The sequence below is a fragment of the Ursus maritimus genome, unplaced genomic scaffold, assembly GCF_017311325.1.
Source record: "Ursus maritimus isolate PB19 unplaced genomic scaffold, ASM1731132v1 scaffold_7, whole genome shotgun sequence".
Taxonomy (NCBI): domain Eukaryota; kingdom Metazoa; phylum Chordata; class Mammalia; order Carnivora; family Ursidae; genus Ursus; species Ursus maritimus.
The window spans coordinates 38216558-38241655 of NW_024426885.1; the positions used below are offsets into that span (position 1 = coordinate 38216558).

At 49.2% G+C, this 25098-nt stretch overlaps 1 protein-coding gene and 1 long non-coding RNA gene across 3 annotated transcripts in view; one reads left to right on the forward strand and one right to left on the reverse strand.

Annotated features, from left to right (window-relative positions):
* Positions 1–12885: 12885 nt before the first annotated feature.
* Positions 12886–18190, reverse strand: LOC121101228. The gene is made up of 3 exons (XR_005833183.1): positions 18014–18190; positions 13331–13514; positions 12886–12965 (listed from the first exon to the last, which is right to left on the reverse strand). It is a non-coding gene; the product is annotated as an uncharacterized LOC121101228 (long non-coding RNA).
* Positions 18191–18631: 441 nt separating this feature from the next.
* The window catches only part of RASSF4 (Ras association domain family member 4), a 31578-nt gene continuing 25111 nt past the window's right edge, over positions 18632–25098 (forward strand). For both annotated transcript variants that reach the window (XM_040624132.1, XM_040624131.1), the window contains exon 1: positions 18632–18750. The gene's annotated coding sequence lies outside the window, so the exon portion shown is untranslated. The remainder of the gene's footprint in view (positions 18751–25098) is intronic.

Consider the following 25098-nt stretch of genomic DNA (forward strand, 5'->3'; position numbering starts at 1 on the left):
GAGGAAGGCACAGGTGGAGCTCATGCTGCCTCAAGCCGGCAGACGTTCCTCCTTCCTGGACACGGAGCGGGGAAATCCTTGCACTCTCCCCAAGAGACCATCAGTCCCATTTCACATAAGGTTGCTTCAGCCCGGAAGCCAATGGGCTTCTCTTGCTCCTGACACGAGGGCCCAGCCCTCAGCAAGGACTCATGGTCCATCCATCTCTGATGCAGCAATCCAGCTCCGAAGGCCCAAGGATGTGTTGGCTCCTTGAGCATCTCCGAGGCAGGTGTTGAAGGTAGCCCTAGATCCCGCCCCCCCAGGTGAGATTGCTCCCCTTGTCGGGAAGGCGAGGCAGCGAGCCCTCAGGCCGGGAGCAGCAGGAGCCGTGGGCCGCATTCTCTGCGTGCTCTGGGGCTGGCGCTGGGCAGCCGGAGTTACGGAGCCCTTCAGGAAACAATGCCGCTCTGTGTTTACTGCGGGGAAAGCCAGGCTCATTCCAGAAGCATCGCTGAGGACTTCCCGCATCCCCACCACATGAACTTTCCCGAGATTCCAAGCAGATGATGTCAACCAAAAGATCTTGGAAGACGACAAGGATCCAACAGCGTGGGTCCCAGCACACAGCGCCTACAGTGTGCGGGGTGGGGGCGGGGACCAGGGAGGCGGTGCTCCCCAGACACACAGCACAGAGAGGCAGCTCGGCCATGCTCAGCAGCCCAGTGGCAGAATAGGTGATACATATGCATTTGTTTTAAATGTAAGGGAGGGAAGAGGAGGGAAAGAGGAGGGATAGGAGGAAAGTGGGCAGGCAGCTAGCTTGGCTAGGGAAGTGACAGTTAACCCACAAAGAGCAAAGAAATTTCAATCAGATATTCCTTCAAAGATTTGCAAAATGGTATTTGTTTCTAAAAAGTGTCCTCTGGTCCATGGGATAGTTGCAAGGAAGAGCAGACAAGTGATTCTTCATAGGCAATCTCAATGAACAGGCAATCTGAAGGGACAGTTTTATTGTTTCCCAGTGTGTGGGGGTGCATTGTGTGTGCCTGTGCGTGTGTGTGTGTGTGCGTGTGTGAGAGTGTGTGTGTGTGTGTGTGTGTGTGTGCAAGCACCCAGGTTCCGCAGAGCAACCTTAGAGCACATGCTTTAAGGTCTAGAGAAGAAATGTGTTCATTCTTGTACACTTTTCAACATCCCCTAGGAGTTACTTTGCAAATGTGTGGGACTCAGGACCCCCCCCAGATGATCAGTCTGGGGCCCAAATCCAACAGGTATCCCAAATGAGCAGCCCTCTTTCCATGATAACCCAGTTCTCCTGTAAAACCAAGTGAGAACAAATAAATAAATATGTCCGCATGAGCAGTCGATGACAGAAGCTGTGGAGCTGGTGAACCGTCACCAAGGAAGAGCTTCAGAGTCCGAGGGCCCACCGTCAGGGGAGAGTGGAGAACAGATGTGGGTGTTGGTAGACGGGAACGCACCCAATTCCTAATGGGCCAGGCGTCCCAGGCGGGCCCCCTGTGCACAGAAGGAGCCCACGTGGAGAGGAGCCAGGGGCCCTGCACCTGTCACATGCAGAAGGGGACTGTGATGGGCACAGGCATGGCAGGTTTCTGGGGAACCCAACATTTCCATTCTGTTCTCAGAACCCAAGCCAGCAGAGTGGAGACGGCTGACCAGGTCACAAGAAGCAAATACCGAAGTGTATTATCAGAGCTGTTTAATAAACATTTCTGTCAACCTGAGGAGTAGAGCGTTGTTTGGGATGGGTCTTAGAGGGAAGGCGCACGTTGGGAGTTCCAGGTGATACGATGTGCCTGCCCTCCTGAGACATCGGGCTTCCGGGTACCCATCATCAGTTAAGCAAGAGTTTGCTGGCTTTGCATTAGAGGCTCGGACAGTTATGATCTTCCCCAGCTTACAAAGTAAAGCTCTCAAACATGCTATTGCTGCCAACAACGGCCACAGCAAAGCTGGGATGGGATCATTAAACAGCCTGGAGCCCTCACCTCTGTCGGTAGAGCAGACAGGAAAGTGGCACGTCCTGATCAGCAGGTGAGCACCACGTGTCCCCATTTGATCCTCGGCCGAAGACACTCTACAGCCACATCCCTATGCACTGTTATCTCTATAAAGATGTGGTGATGACCCTTATCCCTGAGGAGAAACACAGACCAGAAGGGCTGAGCCTATCCTGTCCTTTTCCCTTTCTCAGCAGAAAGTGAGCAGACGTTGCGTAGACATGGAACAGAGCGATGGGAAGTAGACACAGCATTGGGTTGGGATCATTGGCGCTGCTCCTAACATGCTGATTGGCCTTGGGCAACCTTCTCCACCTCTCTGGTCTCAGGTTCCCCTATTACGTGGGAATAACAGCACTTCTCTCAGAATTGGTGCAATGACTCAACCGAGAAGGATGGGGAAAGTGCTGTTTAGATTACGGATCACCCAGGTGGGTGCACGTGCCCATCACCATGGGGCCTCACGCTGTGTGTGGGTGCACTGTGAGGAGGTCCCAAAGTAAGGAAGCCCTGAGGAAACACCACCAAAATATGTCTCGGCAGCAAGGCCAGTGCAGGTCCAAGAGTTCCTTTCTTCCCTCCAGATTCCAGGGCTTGAGCCTGGGAAGAGCATAGCCACCACCTTCCAGCTTACACAGAGAGCCCCAGTGGGTCCTCGATCAAGAAAAGCCGGGCTCTGGGGGCCATCCAGTATGTCCTCTCTGTCCCCCATCAACCTTAAGGGATGTTTTTCTTTTCTTTTCTTTTCTTTTCTTTTCTTTTCTTTTCTTTTCTTTTCTTTTCTTTTCTTTTCTTGTTTTTAAAATATATTTATTGAGATATAATCCGCACACCATAAAATTCACCAATTTAAAGTGTACAATTAAATGGGTTTTAGTATATTCATAATCAAGTTCACCACAATCTAAGTTCACAATATTTCCATCACCCCCCCAAAAAAACCTGGTACCCATTAGCGATCACTACCCCAACCCCACTCAAAGCAACCACTAATCCACTTTCTGTCTTTACAGATATTCCTATTCTAAACATTTCATATAAATGGAATCATATAATATGTGGCCTTTTGTTACTTGCTTTGTTCAGTTAACACACTATTTTTAAGGTTCATCCCTGTTGTCACATGTATCCTGTGTTACTCCTTTTTGTGGCTGAATAATACTGCATTACACGTGTACGTCCCATTGTGTTCATCTATTCAGCTGTTGATGACACTTGGACTCTTTACACTTTGCGCCTGTCATGAACGATGCTGTCGGGAACTTTCACGCTGAGCGTGGATATGTATTTTCATCTCTCTTAGACATACGCCTAGGGGTGGAATTGCCGGGCCAAACGGTAACTCAACGTTTAACTTCTTGCAAAGCTGCCAACCTGTTTTCCAAAGGTGCGGCATCATTTCACATTGCCGTACAGTGTATGAGGGCTCTGATTTCTCACATTCTCGCCGACGCTGGCTACTGCCCGTCTTTTTTATTACAGTCATCCATTCATTACGGTTTTGATATGCGTTTCCCCAATGACTCACGGGCTTGAGCATCTTTTCATGTTATTATTGATTATTTGAGTATCTTCTTTGAGACGTGTCTACTCAAACGCTTTGCCTTTTTAAAATTTGGTCGTCTTTCAATTTTGAGTCGTAAGAATTTCTTACACATTCCAGATACTAGACCCTACCAGATAAATGATTTACAAATATTTTCTTCCATTCTGTGGGTTGCCTTTTCACTTTCTTGATAGTTTCCTTTGAAACACAAAGGGTTTAATTTTGGTGAAGTCCAATTTATCTATTTCTGTTCTTTGGTTGCTTATTCTTTTGTGGCCAAATCTAAAAGGCCATTGCCTAACCAAAGGTCATGGTTTATTCCCATATTTTCTTATAAGAGTTTTATAGTTTGGGTCCTTAAACCTAGAAATATCAGTTTGGGGGTAATTTTTTTTTTTTTAAGATTTTATTTATTTATGTGACAGAGAGACAGCCAGCGAGAGAGGGAACACAGCAGGGGGAGAGGGAGAGGAAGAAGCAGGCTCCCAGCCAAGGAGCCCGATGTGGGACTCAATCCCAGAACGCCAGGATCACGCCCTGGGCCGAAGGCAGACGCTTAACGACTACGCTACCCAGGCGCCCCCAGTTTGGGGGTAATTTTTGTGCGTGGTGTGATGTGGAGTCTAACTTAATTCTTTTACCTGTGGCTATCCAGTTGTCCCAACACCATTTGTTGAATTTAATTGTCTTGGCACCTTTGTTGAAAATTTATAGACCAAAAATTTCTGCACTTGTAATTCTATTCCGTTGATCTGTGTATCTGTCCTTCTGACTTCACCACAGTTCAGATCACTGTAACTTCGTAGTAAGTATGTTTTGAAACTAGGAAGTGTGAGTCCCCAACTTTATTCTTTTTCAAGATGGTTTGGCTATTTAAGGTCCCTCATATTTCCAGATGAATTTTAAGATCAGCTTGTCAATTTTTGCAAAAAAAAAAAAAAAAAAGCCAGCTGGGATTTTGATAGGGATTTCATGGACTCTGTAGACCAATTTTGAGAGCATTCCCATCTTCATAATGTTAATTCTTCCAACCCAATATATGGTGCCTTTCCATTTATTTAGATCGTCTTCAATCTCTTTCAATGTTATGTGCAAGCTTTACCCTTCTTTGTTAAAATTATTCCTAAATATTTTATATTTTTTTCATGCTTTTGTAACTGGAATGGTTTTCCTTTTTTTCTCAGCTTTTTTGAGGTCCAATTGACAAATAAAATTACATATATTTAAGTGGACAATGTGATGACTTAATTTACATATCCATTGTAAAATTATTTCCACAGTCAAGTTAATGAACACATCTGTCACCTTGTTAGGAATTTCATCCGAGTTCTCTAATTTGTCGGCGTCATGTTGTTCGTAATATTACATTATAGTCACCTTCATTTCTGTAATTTGAGTCTTCTCGCTGTTTTGCTTGGTCATTCTAGCTAAAGGATTGTCAATTTTTTTGAACTTCTAAAAAAACCCAACATTTGATTTCATTGATTTTTCTTTATGGTTTTTCTATTCTCTATTTCATGTATTTCTGTTCTAACCTTTCACCTTTCTTCCCTAGGCTAATTTTGCTGTTAGTTTGCTCTTCTGTGTTTTTCAAGTAGAAGTTAGGTTGTGATAGGAGGTATTTCTTATTTTTTAATGTATACATTCACAGCTATACATTTGTCTCTGAGTGCTGCTCTAGCTGAGTCCTGTACGATTTAATATGTGGAGTTTTTGTTTTTACTCATCTGAAAGTATTTTCTAGTTTCCTTTGATTTCCTCTTTGGCCCACTGGCCCTTTAGGAATATGTTATTTAATTTACACATAATCTAATTCAATTTCAATTTCATTGTGGTTGGAAAACACACTTGGTATGATTTCAATTTTTTCCATGTTTTCCTTTGAACATATTTATAATAAATAGCTGCCTGGAAGTCTTTGTCACCAAGTCCCACTTCTGGACCCCCTCAAACACTGTGTCTATTGCCTGCTTTCTCCCCCTGTGTGTCACATGTGCATGGTGTGATTTTCCTAACAACTGGACATTTTAGGTCATCTACGATAACTACCCTGGAAACTGGTTCTCCTCCTTCCCTGCCTGAGTCGCTCGTTTTTGTTTATTCATTTGTTTATCTCTTGTCAGTGTTTGCCTACTAACGTGGCTGGGCTAATTCTGTGAAGTCAATCCACTTTCCCCCAGTGTTCAGCCTCTTAGGTCCCTGCTCAGGTTTTCTTTTCCTTGTGTTCGATTTTTTAGCCACCTTCTAGGGGTCTCGCCTGGGTCAGCATAAGCCATTTATTGGTCAAAAGATGTGCTTAAGTGCCTTTGACCAGTTAGATACTTACCCTTCACCAGTGTGTGTGTGTGTGTGTGTGTGTGTGTGTGTGTGTAAGACTTGGAGACTTCTATCACAGTTCTAGAAATTTACATTTCCCCCCACATTTAGCCAGGAAACAGTAGCTTGAATGTTTCCTCCCCAGCCACTCCTGAGAGGGGACACGTTTGGACACACAAAGCTGTGTGCCAGGCTATCAGGCCTATGTGTGACTATATTTGTGAGCCTGGCTTTCTAGGAGTTGCTACTAGCCCAGCATTTGGTGCTTAAGCCTTTCGTGCCAGTGAGGCATCTACCATTTGTTGATGGATCTGTGTGTGAACGGGGAAGTGATTTCAAGTCTGCCCCACCCCCTGATGATCGTGTGAGTGGGAGCAGCCTAAGAAATACACACAGCCTTCCTGACTCCCAGACTTGACTGAGATCCCAAGAAAGCTCTTCTTGGCTGTCTCTTTACCCAATTCTCTAGCAAACTCCTAGCTGTTCCTCTCTTTTGCTTGTTGCTGCTAATGCCGTGGAGTAATGAGCATCCTTTAAATCGCTCTCTACCAAGATCGCCATTATTTTCAATTGCTCCCCTCCCCCCATGCATGGAATTCTCCACATTCTGTTCTAAATAAAATCTGTCCCTTGAGACAGACCTGTGAGTTCTTCATCCTTACTGTCTGCTTTCTCCCTGGATAGAACATCTGTACCACGGCTCAGGAGCCAGAGATGGGGACAGTTATCTGTTTCCCCAGAGTGACACCCCATTCTACAAGTAGGTGCTGAGATGAGACAGCCCCAGTACTCTCAGTTTGCCTCTCCCAGCGTGGAGCCTCCATCCGGGGAGTGAGTGGGGTGTGGCCGTTGAGGTCCCAGTGTTCTCAGTCCACTGTACCTGGAGCAGACTTTCTGCTAGGGGAGTGGGGGCTCCATGGAAGAAGGGAGCCTGGGTCATCTTGGCGGTGCCCCCTCAGGATAGAACTTCTGCAACACAGGGCTGTGAAGATGAGAAACACCAACATCTTTCCCCTTTGGGGGCAAAACTGTAACCTAGACTGGGAATCCGAGGGAGAGGTATGGCCTGTGTTATCGGCCATACCTGCCCAGGGTAGAGTACCGGCGTAGAGTTTCCATGAGATGGAGCTGAGAGGGGAGAAGGGGGCAGGTCATGGTTCAAATGCCATAGACCCTCCCTGTTCTCACCAAGATTTAGTAGATATTCTTAAATGAGTGTTTCTCCATTTGCTGTAAGCTTTGAAGACAATTTCCAGAGATTTTAAATAATTGATATTTACAGTTTTCTCTAGTTAAGTGGTTATTTTATAAGGGAGAGGCTCCCCTGAGCTCCTCAAGCTGCCAGAAGCTTCACTCCTGACTTTTTTCTGCCATACCTTGAAGAAACGTTGTGCACTGATGAGAACGTTGACCATCAAGTGCACAGGACCTGGGCTTGAACCCTGGATCTGCTTTTCACCAGCTATGTGGCCAGAGTTCATATGAGCCCCTCTGAGCCTCTACTTCCCCATTAGTAAAGAGGGGATAATAATAGCATCAACTTCCAAGAATTAGCTGGTAGCTGGCAAGGACTCAGTAAATATCAGCTCCCTGGTCCCCTTGAATGCTCCTTTTCTGGAACATGGGTGCCTGCAGGGGCTCTGGTATCCTCTGCTCCCTCCTTGGTCAACTCTGCTGGGAGGCAGCTCTCTCTGGGGCTGTCAGTCCCACCCACTCCTTTCAGCTCAGCCTAGAGCTATCCCTTGCCAATGACATGCTTATCCTAGGAAATCCTGGGGTCCTATGCAATCCCACTCCTTACTAATCTCTCAGAGAAAACATACTCATTAATAAGTCCAAATGGGAAAACCTCTTGCTCCATTCCCTGCCTGCACAAACTTTCAAGCTTTCTCTGTAAACTGGTCAGTTATCCAGCCTGAAGCTCAGCCAGAGTCTCGACAGCTGCTGGCTGGCAGGTGGAGAGTCAGTTCTTTGACCACCCCGGGAGGAAAGGCAACGTCAGGCTCTTGGGAGACACGGGGGGACTGTCCCCATTGGCTGGATAGGGGCTGCTCCCATGGGATCTCCCTGGCTGGTTATCTTATCATTGTTCCGAGAAGAAGGAAGAACTGATGAGTCAAGACCTTTGCACAGAAGAGAAGGGGAATTTGGAGAAGCCAAGTTTCATTTAAGTGAAACATCATACTTCCAATTTCATATTATGACAAGGGTGAAAACAGCTTCATAGAAAGAAGCTTCCAGGAGGCCACGAGTATATTCCCATTGGGCTCTGCTGAGATTTGGGGCCCGAGGGAATTAAGTCATCTCCAAAAGTCCTGCCGGCTCCATCAGGGAGAGACGCCCAGCTGTGCACGTTCACAGGGAACATTTGCCCAGACCTCAGAGTGGGCCCAAGGGAAATCCAATTCTGAGTCTAAAGATAAGCTGTGCAATGTTTTGTACAGTGCGGGCTTCTGGAAATTTGCATAATCTCTTAGGACAATGATATGGGAAAGAGGGGAGCATTAGAACCAGAGAAGTATCCTGGGAATATACTGGGGCAGGTGCAAGAGCCCCTCCGATGGAATATTCACCACCTAATAGATACTGAAAGCCTCTGCGAGTCTCAAATCACATTTCCCTTTAAAGAGAAGATAACAAGTAAAGTGGACGGGCAATGCCTGTGTTGAATCATTTGTCCCTAACCAGCCGCTTCCGTGTGAGGCTGCACATGGCTCTGAGTGGGACGAGGGTGCAACAGCTCGCTATCACTTCAGTTTCCCGTTCCCAGGAAGCTCGCTGAGATATTCATAGCCCTGAAGTCTTGGGTTCCTCTTTCCAGAGTGGAACACGGCTCCTGTCTTTGAAACCAGCAGCACCAACAGAAACTTAAGAAATAGGTTGCTAGAGACAAAAGTCAATTTAACTCAACAAATACTCATTAAGCACCTACTGGTGAACCAAGCACCGTGCAAAGTGCTGGGCTGAAGGAGTGAGTCAGGCACGCTGTCTGATCCCATCGATGGACCGTAAGTGTGGCTGACACGAGGCAGATATAAGCATGACAATGAAATTGCACACAGTGTGCCGTGGGAGATGAACTCAGAAGGAGATCTATGAAGGTGGATCTGTGTTGAGCTTCAAAAGTAGGACTAGAATATTATCAGGCACGTAACTGTCCATCCTGAGACAAGGGAAGCGTGGCCAAGCCATCAGAGTCTGAAGCCTGTAGGTCTATTTTCCAAACATAACAAAGGAGATTTCTGTGCAGCAGAAAGAGTATAAGGCAAAGAGTGGCGTCGACAATGATGAATGGAACGACTGAGAGAACTGAGACCTGAGTGTGTGCCAGGCGTTCGGTTCTTTGTAGGTTTCATATCCTGTGATCCTCACAGCGTCTAAGACAGGGTCTGTTACGATCACATATTACAGACGAGGAACCACGGCATGAAGAATTTAGGGCCTTGCACAAGCCATACAGCTAAGACTCGGTAGAGCCAGCATCCATTTCAGGTTCCAGAGCCTGAATTCTCAGTGACATCAGGAAACCAAAGTCTGAGACTGGCCACAGACCTCACGGCCATGGCCTCGATCGTGCCCCTTCCTCTGGGCCTCTCCCCCCTCATCTTCTGAATGAGAAGAGTATGGAGCAGATGACCCTAAGATCCCTTCCAATCAAGTCATCTGAAACTAATTTTTCCCAGGGATCGAAGGAGAGGAGGCAAGGGACAGGGAGGGGTCAAGAAAGTCAGAGAGTGGGGAGAACCGAGTCAAGTGGATCAAGGCAGAAAACCAGCTCCCCACTTTGGTTGTGACTCGGTTTACCTCATTTTTCACCCTTGCGCTCACATGCCTGGGCGTGGTTTCTCTCCTGAGCACTAAGCACCCTCACCTCCGCAGACTCAGTCCGCTCTGAAGCTGTCCTGACAAATGATCCCAACAGTTAGAATCCCTTCAGGGGCTGCCAAGTTCCATTCAAAACGTATTTACAACCTGCTTGGGCAGAGAAGCCATTGTCTTCCGAAACCTTGGTGATGGTTACTGTGTTGTGACCTGGAGTTCACTGTTAAAACTGTCATCCAAACAAAGTCACGAAGGTTATTTGGTTATTAATATGATTGTTGTCACATCCTACGCAGTGTGTCTAAATTGAATTATGGTACCGGATAGAACTATAGATAAGAATGAAGCTTGTGTATTATCCATTATCGTGTATCATTAAAAAACAATTGAATTTTTCTTGAAAAAAAAGGAAAGGAAAGGAAAGGGAAGGAAAGGAAAGGGAAGGAAAGGGCTAGACGGGCTCTTCTGCACCCCGCACCCCAACCTGATCAGCATCGGGCTATCACACGGGGGAGGGTGGGTGCTGGCAGTTTTTGGATTTCCCTGGTGGCTGATGGGCCGGAGCAGAGCTAGGCCCAGCAGAGCCTGGGAGCTGTGTTCAGCCCTCCTGCATGGGCTGCCTCCAAATCCAGAATAAAAACCCCAGCCTCGGCAGGGTCACCCCCCCACGCAAGGAGGAATAGCTAAGACAACGTCATTTTGACACCAGCCCCACAGCCTCCCAGGGCTTCTTGCCCCTCCCCTGAGCCTGGAGTTTGTTGGCCTAGACTTTCCTAGCAACCGGGTGAGGGAGGGGGGAGCCTGCTGACCGCAGGTCCCCTGGGCACTCTTCATTCCTCCAGGGACATTTTCAGTTCCCATTTTTCTGGCTTGGGGGGCTCCCTTTCTCTAGCCAGGGTTCCCTCACAGTTAACCAGAGCCTCCACTGGGCCCACCCAGCCCCTTTACGTGGCACTTCACAGAGGAAACCCGCTCCCCTGACTCTCCAGACTGTTTCCCTCCTTCTTTCCTTTCAAACTCTGCTCACTTATCACACGGCAGCAATTTGCCCCCACTCTGGCCCCCCTCTCGGCCCCCCTCTTGTGATAGACCCAGAATTTACCGCAGGCATTGCTGGCTTCTTCTAGGGCTCGGCAGTGACTGTAGGCATTACTGGGCTTGTTCCCAGGGACACCGTTAATGGCGGGCTTGCTGGTAGAGCCTGAATTTTCATGGTTAATCGACCTTCATCCCCTTGGCCACCATGCGTTTCACCCAGCCAGTCACAGAGGGTCCAACCTCGGTAGCATGCTCACAACCTCATTCTGGCCAGTGGGAGCTGAGGGAGATGGCCCAGTACCTCCTGGAAAAGGCTTCTTTGCTACTAAAATGAGCTGCACTGGAGCACACCCTTTTTCTTCTTCCATTGAACGTGGTCATGTCTGCCAGGAAATACAGGAACCATTTGCAAATACCAGGGAGAACTAGACCGATATGCTGAAGATGACAGAGTACGGAGGTGGGAAGAACTTTGGTTCTTGAAGATGCCTTTGGGACCTAGACTTAACCCCGGAACTACCCATTCCTGGGCTTTTTTTTATTATATGAGATGTTAAAACCCACTTTGAGTTTTTTACTCCTCACAGCTGAAAGCTTCCCAACCCAGGGTGTAGTTTCCCCACCCCTTGTGCCAGGTTTCGCAGGGAGAAAAGGTCTAATATCACCCCAAACTCAATCTTTACCCATGGACCAAATCAGGCGGCCCTCTGCCTGTTTTTCTAAATACAGTTTTATTGGAACACAACCACACCATTCATTTCAGATTATCTATAGCTTGAGTTGTGGTAAGAGAAATGGTGTGGTCTACAAATACGAAAATAGTTATTCTCTGGCCCTTTACTGAAAATGTTTGCCAACTTCTAATTTAGACCAATTTGGCCAATAGAGAAGCAAATTTCCTCAAAAATCGCCACAGATTACATAGGTACATTAAAACATGAAATCCCTGGGAAAGAAGGCACGTCACATCCTGAAGAGTCTTCGAATGCCCAGTATCTGCCACAGAGTCTGTCCTCAGAAGGACAAGATGGGGTATAAACTGTTGGCCAAACTCACTGATTGTGACGGTTAGTTTTCTGTGTCCACTTGGCTAAGCCATGGCACCCCATTCCATGGTCAAATACCAGTCTAAATGCTGCTGTGAAGGTGTTTGTTGAGATGTGATTAACATTTAAATCAGTAGACTTCCAGTAAAACAGATTACCTTCCTCCAGAACGGGATGGGCTCACCCAGTCAGTTGGAGGCCTTGCAGGAAAGACAGAGGTTTCCCAAGGAAGATGCAATTCTGCCTCAAGATTGTAACGGAGAACCCCCGCCTGCGCTTCCGGTGTGCTAGCCTGCAGATTCTAGACTCCAGACTGCAATATCAAGTCTTATCTGAGTCTCCAGCTTGCCGGCCTGCCCAAGAGATTTAGGACCTGTCAGGCCCCACAATCACGTGAGCCACTTCCCTAAAATAAATCTCAATATCTCTCTTTCTCTCTCTCTCATATCTATCTATCTGGCTATCAATTTCTCTGGAGAACTGTGACAAATACACTGATTGCTCTAATTCTGTCCCAGCTGTAAGGTTGACATCCTGTTTATTATGCCGAGAGGGAGTTTCCAATGTGAGATGCCAGAGACGATTCCCCAATGGACACAAAACCTAAGACGTTTATTATAGGGCATGACCCTGCCTTAGACACACAGATCTCGAGTTCACAGTTCCAGAGGCTGGGAAGGAAACTTGGGGAAGCTAGCCCCCGGCACACCAAGAACTAAACAGGGGTGGCTCTGAGGGCAGGTTCAGAGGTGAGGCCAACCCCGCTGAAACATCTTTTTAAACACAAGGTTAACGGGTCAAGTCTGGCCCGCGCGCCCCTTTCCCGTTGAGGATGTTTCACATTCCTTAGAAACTGCATGCTTGGGAGAAGAGCTAGAGGGCTGTCCTTCCTTCCAGAACACAGCAGCAGCCACATTCTCTGGCTGGGGAGTCTCCCCAGAGTGCCCTGAGGATGGTCTTCTTTGAAATACAAAGCCCAGGAACTGGACAAATGGCCCTTGTTTGCGCAAATGCTCTGTGCTCTCTCTCTCTCAAGGTTCCTTTCTTTTCCATCTGGAAAGCCTCCACTTCCTTTGGCTGTTTAATATCCTGGCTTGAGGGAAGGTCTTAATCGTTTATTATTTTGCCGCCTTGGATCTCAGTCGGTATCTGGCTGTTCATAGGAATTCTGGTTCCCAAGCAACACCAGACTCTCTGTAGAGGGAAATCCTTACGTAAGACGTTATACTTGGAGAAACTGTCCTTTCATAAACCCTCCTGCCCTTGTACTGTGTCAGGCCGTGTCCGGCCAACAGTCTTGCCATTTCTTTTTTTTTTTTTTTTTTTTAAGATTTTATTTTTTTTATTTACTGATGTGGGGCCCGATCCCATAACGCGGGGATCACGCCCTGAGCCGAAGGCAGACGCTTAACCGCTGTGCCACCCAGGCGCCCCATAGTCTTGCCATTTCTTAAATGAATCGAAATACTGAAGAGCATGAAGTCATTTCCTGTTATTGAAATTTGAGTTGTTTGACAATTAATATATTCAGACATCTTGCATTGTCATAGTTATTTTACCTTATTTCTGAGATGTTAGCAACTTGTGGCCATTACGATGTCCACTCATGATCATCGAGTTTCTGGCAGCCCCACATCGTCAGCATCCTCCAGGAGCAGAGCCAAGTAGAAGGTGGCAAGGTGTGTGAAGTGTGGGTGGCGAGGTGACATAGATCTGCGGGAGGCCTGGGAAGGCAGCGAAAGCCTAAGGAAGGGAAAAGATGTCCCTTCTTCAGCCTTCTGGTTTGTACTGTTGGATGAACCGAAATCATATTTATATGTATATATATTCACTGTCAGGAAACCAGGGAAGAAAAGGTGAAGGGAAAGACCTTTGACCCATTACAAACCAGACCTCCTTATGCTCTCTGCCTAGAGATGTTCATGACATCCTTGTCCTCACATGTCTTTAGAGCAGACTTAGGGACAGTGACATCCTTTTCTCAAGACCAAGTAGAGAAAGGGCTTGAGCTAAGCCAATATTTTTCCCCAAAAGGAAGTTTCAGGAGCAATTTTTAGCTATCTCACCTTTTAAAGCAAGCTCTCTCCCTCCTAGAAAACCCTGTGCCTAAGCCCTTAAGAATTTTCTGACATGGGATATGAAAGTTTTCCAAAACCTAACCATAAAGGACAAATAATACTTCATAGGGAAAGTGCACGTGTGCGTGTGTGTATATGTGCATCTATGTATGTGTCCGTTTAACCAGAAGTCAGTTATGTGGCATACGTTACACAAATTGATGTCTGTTTGGCGAATAAATTCTCATTTTCAGCCAGCCTGCATGGGTTGTAGAGTTCCCTATATTAACCTGAAGTTATTATTTATATGCTAACAAATGGAGTCAATGAAAACCATTTCACATAGGAAAGAAGGGGAGATGGTGTGCGGCTTATTTGAGAAGTCATCTGAAAACTGACGGCAAATCCTTCTGTATCAACATTATGCAATGGCATGACCTCACTACCCAAGGAATCCATCAAAGCAAGTGGTACAAGAAGCATTCTCTAAGTGGCCTCTTCCTGCTGGTGGGTTTCATAAAACAGAGCCCATTAAAGGCAAAGAAAAGCTGTTTGGTTTAAACTGGATCTTACAGACCTCAGTCGAGTGCAATCATTCAATTGTTTTCTCAAGAACATACATTTGAAATCATGAAGGCTTTGAAAAACTGCTTTAAAATTCACTTGTTCTGAATCTTATGTCAGAGACAGTCAAGGGAAAAAAATCATACCAAGTCATCCAGGCAGTTAACCAGCAGTTTTCACTCAAACTCCCCTTTACTGTTTTCAGAGAATGGCCTTGAAAATGATCCTCATTATTAATAGCATTTATGTTAAATCATATAAACCTATTTTTCAAGACTCGGAGAAACCTAAATTACATCTCAACAACATGTGATTATACCCTGGCATTCTCATGACTTGCCTCTCGAGGCACCGGAGGAAAGAAGGTAATTTCTCAGCCTTCTTGGAACAGGACACTGGTGCCCAGAAGCCACGAGCAAAAGCAGAGCCCTGCACCCGTCCCCAGTGGCAGCCTTATCTGGTGCAAGAAGTCACGTGTGTTCTATCAGACGCGGGCTCCTTTACATGTAACCCCTTGCAACTCAAACACAAATTTATTCTTGTCGTTCTTTCTTGACTAAAAATGTTGGATCGTGAGTGTTTCCATTTGGCTTTTTATGGATCTTACAAGTCAGTCTGTACTGTCCACAAAATAATGACTTTTCTAAAGACTTTCTGAGGCAAGAATGCTAGAAAAAGTGAAACTGCCAAGACGAACAGGATAATGCCCCATTCCTTAGTGGACTCCCACCGGCCCCCTCTACTGGGGTGATGCACCAGGGTGAGAAGTCTTGCAGAGACTTCTGTGTGGCCTCAGCTCCCCTGAGGTCCGACCTTCCAACAGAGATAGGTGTTGTTTTACCCTCACTCCTTGGTGGCACAAACATGACCCCCTGGGACCACCAGAGTGCAAACCCAGATTCTACCACTTTATTCACTGTGTCCGCTTGGATGGGGTATTGAACCTCCCTGAGTCTGTTTTCTTTCCCGAATCTGGCAGAAAGGGGGGGCGGGGATCATACACCAGATATTGGTTAAACACTACCCATTCCAGGCAGAGTCAATATCTAACGCAACAGAAACAGTCTTAATGAGTCTCCTCCCTCCAGGAGCTCATGATAAAGAAGTGAAACACACAGCTTGCCAGAGAGTAGAATGTACGAGCCAGTGAGAAGCATTTTAGTTAGGGGACCAAGAAAGACCTTGAAGAGAAGGTGAATTGTGAATAAAGACCTGAAGAAGGTGAAGGAACATGTCCTGTGGACATGTGGGGGAAGAGCCTTCCAGGCTGAGGCAACAGGAAGTGCAAAGGCCCTGTGGTGGGATGGGCCTATGCAGGAAAAAGAGTATCACCAGAGCAGAGAGAAGGAGGGCAAATAGGAGGAGATGAGGTCAGAGAGTCAATAAAGAGGGCGAGATGATCTAGGAAAAGAGTTAACAAACTACAGCCTAGGGTCACATGTGACCCACCGCCTATTTTTGTAAATAGTTTTACCGGAGTCATGGCCAAGCCCTTTGGTTTACATGTGGCCTATGGATGCTTTCAAACTACAACAGCAGAGTTAAGTAGTTGCAACACAGACCATTTAGCCCACTTAGCCAAAGTATTTACTATCTGGCCCTTCATTGAAAACACGAATCTCTGGCTTAAACAAATAGGGGTCTATTTTTTTCCATGACAAGTCTAGAGGAGGCAGTGCGGGCATGATACAAGAGCTCCATGGTGTTAGTAAGACCCAGACTCTTTTTATCTTTATGGTCCACCAACCTTAGCATATGGACATGTTTTATCATGATCTCAAAAGAGCTGCCAGTGCTCCAGAAATTACACGTGATATCCACATTTGAGACAGAATGGCAAGTGAAAGGCATATCTGTTCCTTCTACCAGGAAAGCAAAAGTGGACTTCGCCCCCACCCCCAGAACACTTTTCCCTGTCTCTTCACCCAGAAGTGGGTCATATGGCCCTGCTAGTTTCAAAGGAAGCTGGGAAAGTCATGAAAAGGATTGTCAAGATTGACCTGGTGGCTTTCAAACACTTTTGACCATAGCCCACAGTGAGAAACACATTTCATATCAGCCTAATGCATGTAACCGAAACATACATAATGCAAACAAAAGTTTCATAAGACAAAACTTATACTTACTTTGTGTGCTATCAACTGATATTTTCTCTTCCATTATTTTTAATACAAGTCACATCATCCACTAACTTAATTTCATGACTCAGGGTTGGGTTGTTGCAAAGCACCATATGAAAAATGCAAGTGGTCATGTTCTGTCACTAGGGCTGGCATGGCACGCTCCAAACAAGTTGCTGGCTCTCCCTCTCTCTCTCAACTTTTTTCCTTTTATTTTCTCAAAGATTTTATTTATTTATTTGAGAGAGAGAGAGAGAAACAGAGAATGAGCAAGGGGGAGGAGCGGAGGGAGAGGGAGAAGCAGCTCCCCGCTGAGCAGGGAGTCCAGTGCGGGACTCGATCCCAGGACCTGAGCCGAAGGCAGACGCTTGACCAACTGAGCCACCCAGGCACCCCAACTCTTTTCCTTTTCAGTTCCATTCCTTCCTTCCTCTCTTTTTCCCAATGAAGACAATGGATAATGGATTGGCAACTAATAATATCCGAAACACCCACCATAAATGAGCTGGAGACCAAATACAGTTTCATTGAAAACTAAAGGAAAAGATGGTTCTCCTCCCGAGGAAACTGAGGACCCTGATGATGGACACTTGTGTTCCATGTAAAATCCAGGTGGAAATACCCATTCCCTGGGGGTGTCGAGGGGATTGTGTGGGATCCCCAACGTATTGCACTAGCACAGCGCACGGCACATAGTGGGAGGGCAAGGCACATCAGTTGCTTCCTCAAACACAATCATCACTCCAGGCTAGTCCTGGTCCTAGACATAGCATCAACTAGATAAGAGAAATGATTCATTCTCAAGTGCTGGAAAGCCCCAGGGAAATTGTATGTTACCCTGGTGCTGTGTTTATTTATCCCGTTGGGCATGGAATGAATACTCAGAGGTTAAGGGCTATGTTGAATTTTGCCCACTGTTTTTGAAAAACTTTAAGAAGCACCAGTTATTGGCCTCGGCTTTGATGACCAGACCTGTGGGCTATGCAGGAGTGGGGGGTTCCTGACCACAGGGAAGCCCTGAGCTGGCCAAGGATGGGTTATTCTCCACAGATTCATGCAATGGCCAAGTTGAAGAATCTCTGGTCATCTTTGGTCCCCTCATTTTTGCAGGTGGGGAAATTGAGGCCCAGAGCAGTTGCAACATGGCAAGGTCATGCAGGAAATAGACAGCAGAGCCCAATCTCTTTACCCCAAATCCCACAGCCCTGACAACAATGATTAGCACAGCCCCTCTCAAGAGGGGACCAGAGGCCCATAAACTCAAAACCCAGGCTGATTTTACCTGCATTTTTCTAGAGGGTACATATCAGGTTCTAAAACAACCATCTGTTTCTACAAAGATTAAGACCCACAGATCGAATAACACCAAAATGATTTCTTTTGAGAGTAGGGGAGAGGAGGTCCAGAGGTCAGGACTAGGGATGGTGATACAAAACAGAAACTGCAAGTGTTTCCATCAGCCTCTTCCCCGCCCCCCACCCCACCCCCGCCACCCCCATACCCCAGAAGCACTGAAGTCTCTGAGCTTCCGAAAGGCCTCGGTGCAGGCAAATCCTCCTTCAGCCGGCAGCGACTGAAAGAGAAGTTCCTCTCCTCTTCACCATCGGATCCGATTTCTAAAACTCGGTGGAGCTCTGAGAGTCCACGCCCAATCAAACAGCAGGACCACACACCAGTGCCCCGTGAGTAAAAAAGATGACAATGCTCGGGCTTTAACTGAAAACGTCCTCCCCAGTGCTCACTAGTAATTTCGGCGCCCACGCAGCGGCCTTTGTTGGAAACCCAAGGGTCTTGGTCACCCAAGGGTCCGGACTCCGCCCACACCCTGAACCCTCCCGGCAGAGTCTGGGCTGCTTCCTCCAAGCGTCTCCGGGCGCCCTCGTCAAGGTACGGGGACATCTCTCGGGTCTGACTCCCCGAACCTTCCACGCAGCCCCTCCGGCACCGCCCGGAGCCCACCCTTCTCGGTGTGCCGGGGGCGGGGCGGGACGAGCGGGGCGGCGCCATTGGCCTGCGCGAGACGAGGGGCGGGGAGGAGGCGGGGAGGGTCGGGGCGGAGAGGGACAGATGGGGCGGGCCATTGGCCAGCGCCTGGAGAGGGGCGGGGAGGGGCGGGGAGGGGCGGGCCCTATGCGCCGAGCCCCGGGGACCTGGGGCTTTAGCCGCAGCGGACACAGCTCCGGTGCGGGCGAGGGCACAGCAAGGGCAGCGGCTTCTGGACTGCGCGATGAGTGGAGGGTGAGTGATGCACAGGCAAGAGTTTGGGGGCGTCCGCGGAGCACCGTCTCCGCCATCCCCGAGCCCGAGACCGCCCCCAGCCGTGGACTCTGGAGCTTGGGCACTGGTGCCCCTTGGCTGCCGCGTGCAGAGTTCCCTCCCCCTGCCAGCCTGGCGCAGCCTGGGCCTCAGGCCCATCGCTGAGAGTGGGCACTGCGCCAGGCACCTTCTCCAGGGGGAAGGCACTTCAGGGGCTCAAACCTGGCACCACAGGTGAGAGCGGCCGCAGGCTACACCTTTGCTCACCTTGTCTTTCATCTTAGGCATTCATCTTAGTTGGGGGGGAGAGGCTCAAAGAGGCTCTGGCACAACTCTCAGATTTCACGGATGGAAAACCGGCGCCGAGATAATAGCAGAAGGAGGGGCTTGCCTCACCACGCTATTTATAAAGGATTTGCCTGGTTCCCAGACCTGTGCAAAGGGCATTAGCACAATATGGCACCTACTTCTCAACAGCCCTGATATTTTCATTATCCCCATTATCAGATGAGAAGACTGAGGCTTACAGAATTATGGAATTGTCCAGTTTCACCCAAATGAGTCAGTGCTGGAGTCAGGATTTGAACTCAGACTTCATTGTGCCAGGTCTCATTCATTTCACCCACTGACTTCAGAGTTCACCCTGCCCACCATCTTGTTCTCCCCCCATGCTCCTGCGTCTCTGATTCTGATGCTTTTGAACTCTGATGCTTCAGAGTTTGTACAATGTGACAAAGCCCTGTGGGAAGGAGGGCCTTCTCTTACACCATCAGTGCAAGGCCAGGGCTGGCCAGTGCTTTCTTAAAACACTATAAGGAGATCTTTAGTAACCTCACTTCATAAACAAATTAAATATAGTTGTAGCAAATGGGGCCGGGATTCTGGAATATGAAACCAGGCAGGTTAGACTCCAAAACCACACACCTGCACTGGCAGAAGAAACCCCTGCGAGCTTCTCTGTAGTTTTAAACTACTCAGGGTGCAATCAAGCTTTGTCACCAGTAGCTATGATTAAAAAAAAAAAATCAAATGAATTGGTAGAATTAACAGGTGAACGCAGGTCTGCCTGCCTCCTGCTCCCCTGTTTAATTCCTGAGCTGCCACCACCAGGGTGGGAAGTGCTAGAGGGAGGAATGGAGGAAGGATAGATTGCGGGAGTGAGAGGAGAAGAAGAGGGAGGAGAAGAGGGGAAGGGAAAGAAGGGAAGATGATGGAACGCATTGAATTCAGGTCAAAAAATTTCTGGCTGGAAGTTGTAATGGGGTGTATTTCAGCACTTTGTCAGCAGTGAAATGTATTTGCAGTAGTTCTTGTCATAATTCTCTCTGTGTGTGGTGCCGGTGGTTCAAGACCTGACAGTGAAAGTGGGGTTGAGGCCACAGATTAGACAGCCCCTGTGAAAGTGGGAAGGGAGGCCCTGTTTCCACCCTGAGACTCCAGTGGGTGGCCTGGAGGTGGAGAACAGAGTGAAGGTCCAGGGTCCCCCTGGGACAAGGTCAGAGGGACAATGCCAGAGAACCAAGAACATGAGCAGAACTCAGCATGTCGCAGTTGAGATCCTGTCAACGCAAAGCCTCACAGGGAGACCCTGACTAGGAGGTCTACCAGAAGGCGCTCCCGACGGGCCCCTGGGCACTTGGGCCCTGGTTTTGAGAGTAAACTCAGCCATATGTCCTTGTTCACAGCCACTGCAGCTGGGAGGACTGCCGTCCTCTTTGAGTCCCACATCCCCATCTCCAGAGCCCTGCCATCTCTTCCAAGTGCCATAGCGACCTGTCGTGGGAGCTTCGGTTTATTAGGGGTGAGCTCCATGTGAGGCCCATCTCACAGCAGTCCGTGATTCAGCTAGTGAGGAATCTGAGGTTCGGAGAGAGAAAGGGACTTTGTCTAAGGTCACACAGCGGACGCATCGCAGAGCAGAGCTTTAAACCCAGATCCTTGTAAAGGCTGGGTGGTTATCTAGTCACAGAGTACATTGAAGGAAATATTTTGGACTTGTTTTAAAGTAAATTAAGATCAAATAGGAAGTGGCTGTACTTCCCAGAGCCTCTTCTCTTATTAAAGGGGAACTTACATTTTGTTCAGTTTTCTTTTCTGGCTGCCTGACCTCCTTCCCCAGGATGCACTGCTGAGGGAGAGATTTGGAACCCCTTCCGCTTGCCCCGCCTGACTCTGGGGGTGAGAGCAGGGAGCTCACGTAGCCCCATAGCTGCAGAGCTGGGAAGAGCCCTGAGGACGTTCTGGACCAGCTGCCAGTACAATCCTGGCTAAACTGGGGCCCAAGGGATGGCGCAACATGCTGGAGTCACAGGCCAGGTGCATGTGGCAGCAAACCCCACCCCCAGAATTCCCTCCCGGAGGCCCCTTCGCCTGCTCTCTCTCACTGTGACACGTTTCAGCAGAAGTTCTTAACCTGGCATCTGGGGATCCAGGGGCACGTGAATAGGGGCCTGAGGCCCCGGCAGTGGTATGCAGATTTGGTGTGTGCATCCTTGCACACTCATGCACATATGTGCATTTTCCCGGGGAGTATGTGTTATGCTTTCAAGAGATTCCAAAGGGTTCTGTGGCCCAGAAGATTCTGAGCCACACAATGTCTCACAAGAAAGCACCGCCAGCCCACAGGCCTGGTGCGGTGGCCGGCGGAGGTGGGGGCAGCCACGGAGAGCCCCCGGGGCAGCCCCACAGCGGCAGCACTGAGCTCTTGGAGGGCTTGCCCCCCAGACTGCCCCCACCTCTGGCCCCTGGCACTCAGGATCTTGGTCATTCTGAGCACCTGTTTGGCCCAAAAAAACATGGCTGAGAGGATTCCTGTTTGCATAGATCCCGTCTTCCGCAGGCAAGAGGAGAGCCTGGCTTTGGCAAGAAGGGCCCTCTGGCCACAGGTGTGTATGAGAGAGGGAGCAGGAGGTTGGGAAATGCCTTTCCTGCCTGAGGTTGCCATGCCTTGAAAGCCAGAGCAGAAACCAGAAATCCTGCCGCAGGGGCCTGCATGAGGCCCTGCGTCCCAGCTAGGGCTGTCTGGAACATTCGAGGAAGGCCAGCCCGCTCAGGCGCAGAGGGCCCAGCTCCTCCAAGTAAGGGCAACAATGTCAGGGAGGCCTGTGTGCCAGGATGGGCTCAGGGAGACCTGTGGGTGGGAGCCCAGGACCGTGGGGGTGGGAAGCAAGCAGCAGAGGGAGCTGGGGTCCCTGAGTCAGCCAGGAGAAGGCAGTGGGGGAGGTGGCTGGCAGCTCGGCAGCCAGGTCTCCTGCTCTCCCTCAGCCCCCATCACCTCCATCTGGACTGTGCACAGTGTGTCACCCCCCGCCCCGCCCCATCCTCCTTCCTAGCTATAGGGCTAAGGTAGGGAGGGGTGGGGCTGAGCCCGAGGCAGATGGTGGGGGGGGGGTGTGGGAACCAGAGAGGAGGGTAAGGACGGCAGTGTGGAGGGGCAGGGGCAGCAGCTGCTGAGTCGCTGCCTGTCATCCGTATCCCCAGAACGGCTTTCTCGGCAAACATGTGCTGCCGAGGGGCAGCCTGTGTTCCGCCAGGCCCCTCACAGAGGCAGCTGGTATGGGCAGCGGGCACCGCTGCTTCCTCCCCGGCCAGGCTCCTGCCATTTGCTGGCTGACAGGTGCTGGGGGTGGGGGGTGCCTTTAAGGCTCCTTGTTTTCAGTGCCTCCTGCTGCCCGCCCCCCCCAGCTGGCCTTTGGAAGTAGTGGTCATGGGCTGCTGAGCAGGGAACTCAGGCTTCTCAGGAATGTGAGGCAGTGTCCCTGCACCTGCCCTCTCTCCCTGAGCCTCCTGCCTCCTTCCAGTCCCAGCAGCCCGGGCCTGAGGCTCCCAGCTGGGCCCCACAGCTCTGCCCTCCTTTCTTTCGCTTCCCACGTCACTTTATTTACACATTCATGCCTAAATAAGAAAATAAGCATTATCCTTGTGTAAAGTATTAGAGCTTACCAGGTCTCCCAGACATGCCCAGAACATTTAAATTTGGATATTGATGCATTTGCCATTTGGCCAAGGGAGGACAATGACCATCTATTTTTGCCATCATTTTATGAAAAGAGAGGGCATTGTAAGAGGGAAAAGTAGGCAGCACAGAGTCCCGACAGCAAAGGCTTTCAAATGCACTCAGTTTGGCTTCACGAGAACCCCACTCCCTTAGCCTTTTTCTCCTTTGCCCCTGGCCGGCAGGATGGGGTGGCAGCAGTGACCGAAGAGCCACAAAGCTGCCTTCTTCTGTGATAACCGGCTCCATGACCACAAACGGGCAAAATGGGCCAAGCCAAGCAGTTGTAAAGGCTTCAGTGTCCTTTGTCCCAAATCAAAGGCCAGGGACAATAGCCAGGGCAGGCTGTGGTGCCGCCCGTCCCCAGCAGCCCCTCTGCACGGCCGGCAGAGCAGCCACTGACGTGGAAAGCAGAAACAGTTCACTGTCTGTTCACTGGGGATAGGTAACCGTGGCTGGCGCGTCGCCCTGGGGCCCCTTCTCTGGGGACAAGAAGCCCTGGCTGCACTCTGAGTCCTCCAGTTGTGAACAGAGCCTCCTCCAGCCTGAGAAGAAAACAGGGAGGCCTGAGCCGAGCCCTGGGGCCAGGGGGGAGGGGAGCAGGCCGGGACAAAGAGGGCTGGCCTCCCAGAGCCGCAGGGCTTGGCCTGTCCAGCTGCGTCTGTCACTCGGGTTTTTACACCGTGCCTGGGTGGCAGGCCGGCTCCAGCCCGTCCTCTCCCCCACTCCCGCCCCAGCCAAAGTAGCTTTGCTTTCATCTGCTTGTGAGTTGGGCTTCTGCCTTTACAAGTAAGATTGTGTGTTTTATTAAAGGTTGAAAAGCGCTCCCTGGGAGATTCTCCAAGGCCCTGTCCAGCGCATGAGGAGAGTGAATGTTTCACGGGCAGTTTGGGGAGCGTGTTCTGAACACAGAGGGATCTCTGTTTGCTTTCTTCCTGGGGGGTGCTTGCTCGCTCTCTCTCTCCCCTCCCTGCCTCTCTCTCCCTGCCTTGCAGCTCTCTCATTCCGCAGTTGTCTCTAATGGCCTCCGAGTTACAAGTGTACCTCACTCGAGATCTCTCCAAGATGCAGGGATGATCAGAACAAGTCCGTCTGGTAGAGGAGGCCCAAATGCACGGTGTTCAGAGTTGCAGGGGAAGTCTGCGAGTGACCCCCAAGTTTAGCTCTGGAACTCAGGGACGTGGAGATGTTGTCTACTTGGGGTGGAAGGGTGGTCATGTGAGAATCAGAGACAGATGATGGTCAGAAGACACTGAAATACGTGTCTCCAAGAAGAGACTGTTTTTCCAGGGTGGTGAGTTTCTTACCCCATAAGGCTTGGACCCAGCCCAGCAAGTTGGAAGAGACCCTCTTTGCTGACGTGTCCCCTTCATTGCCACCCCGCAGCCTTGCTCACCCATCTTCTGCCCTCCCCTGGGATGGCATGCCCCCTTCTCCATCCCTGCTGAGCTGAGCTATTAGCCCCATGGGTCACCTTCCCCTTTCTCCTTTCACTTGACCATCTATAATCCCAGACCATTCTTCACTTTCCTCCTGACTCCTTCCCCCGCTGGTGCCACCCAACCCCAGCTGGAGTCGCTCAGCATGTTGGTCATGTCCTTTTAAAGAGCAGATTCTAGACAGTAAAGCTCTCTGGAAGGTCAGTGCAGGGAAGGTCTCATGTGTTACTTAGTACTGTGCTTTACAAATAATATTATCCAGAGTCTTAGGCAAAGCCCTGGATGGGGCTCCCCACCACTCACCTCACGGTTGACCCAAGCAGCCCCCTTTAACCTGATTTACATAAGTATTCCATTTGAACAAAAAGTTCTACGGTTGAGAAAATTGGAGATCAATAGTCCCATTGTACAGATGGGAAAATGAAGGCACAGAGAGGAAAAGGCCGACAACTGAAGCCATGAGGGTCTTCAGCCACTCCCGGCCCAGAGCTCTTCAGGAAGCATGTTAATCACTAATCATTGCATGACTTACAGAGGCCCCACTTGCAAGTTTTCCTGCTACATAGCAGTGTCGGCATATTCCCCACATGCTGTGGGAGAATCAGTGTTGTAAACTGGGTCCTGTGCTGAATCAGAAGTCCCACTCTGGAGCCCCACTACGGACATCTGTCTTGCAAGTGGGTTTTGTCTGGCTACATTTTATTTTTAACTGTATATTTTTAATTGAATAACTTCCTGCATGAGTTGGGATAGTCTAGGTTATGCTGCAGTAACAAATCCCTGGGGCACCAGCAGCGTTTCCCAGCAGAGCATGATTTTGCTTTCTCAGTCCGTCTCCACAGTGGGTTGGCCGAGGACTCTGGTCCACAGAGGCACTCGGAGACCCAGGCTGACCAT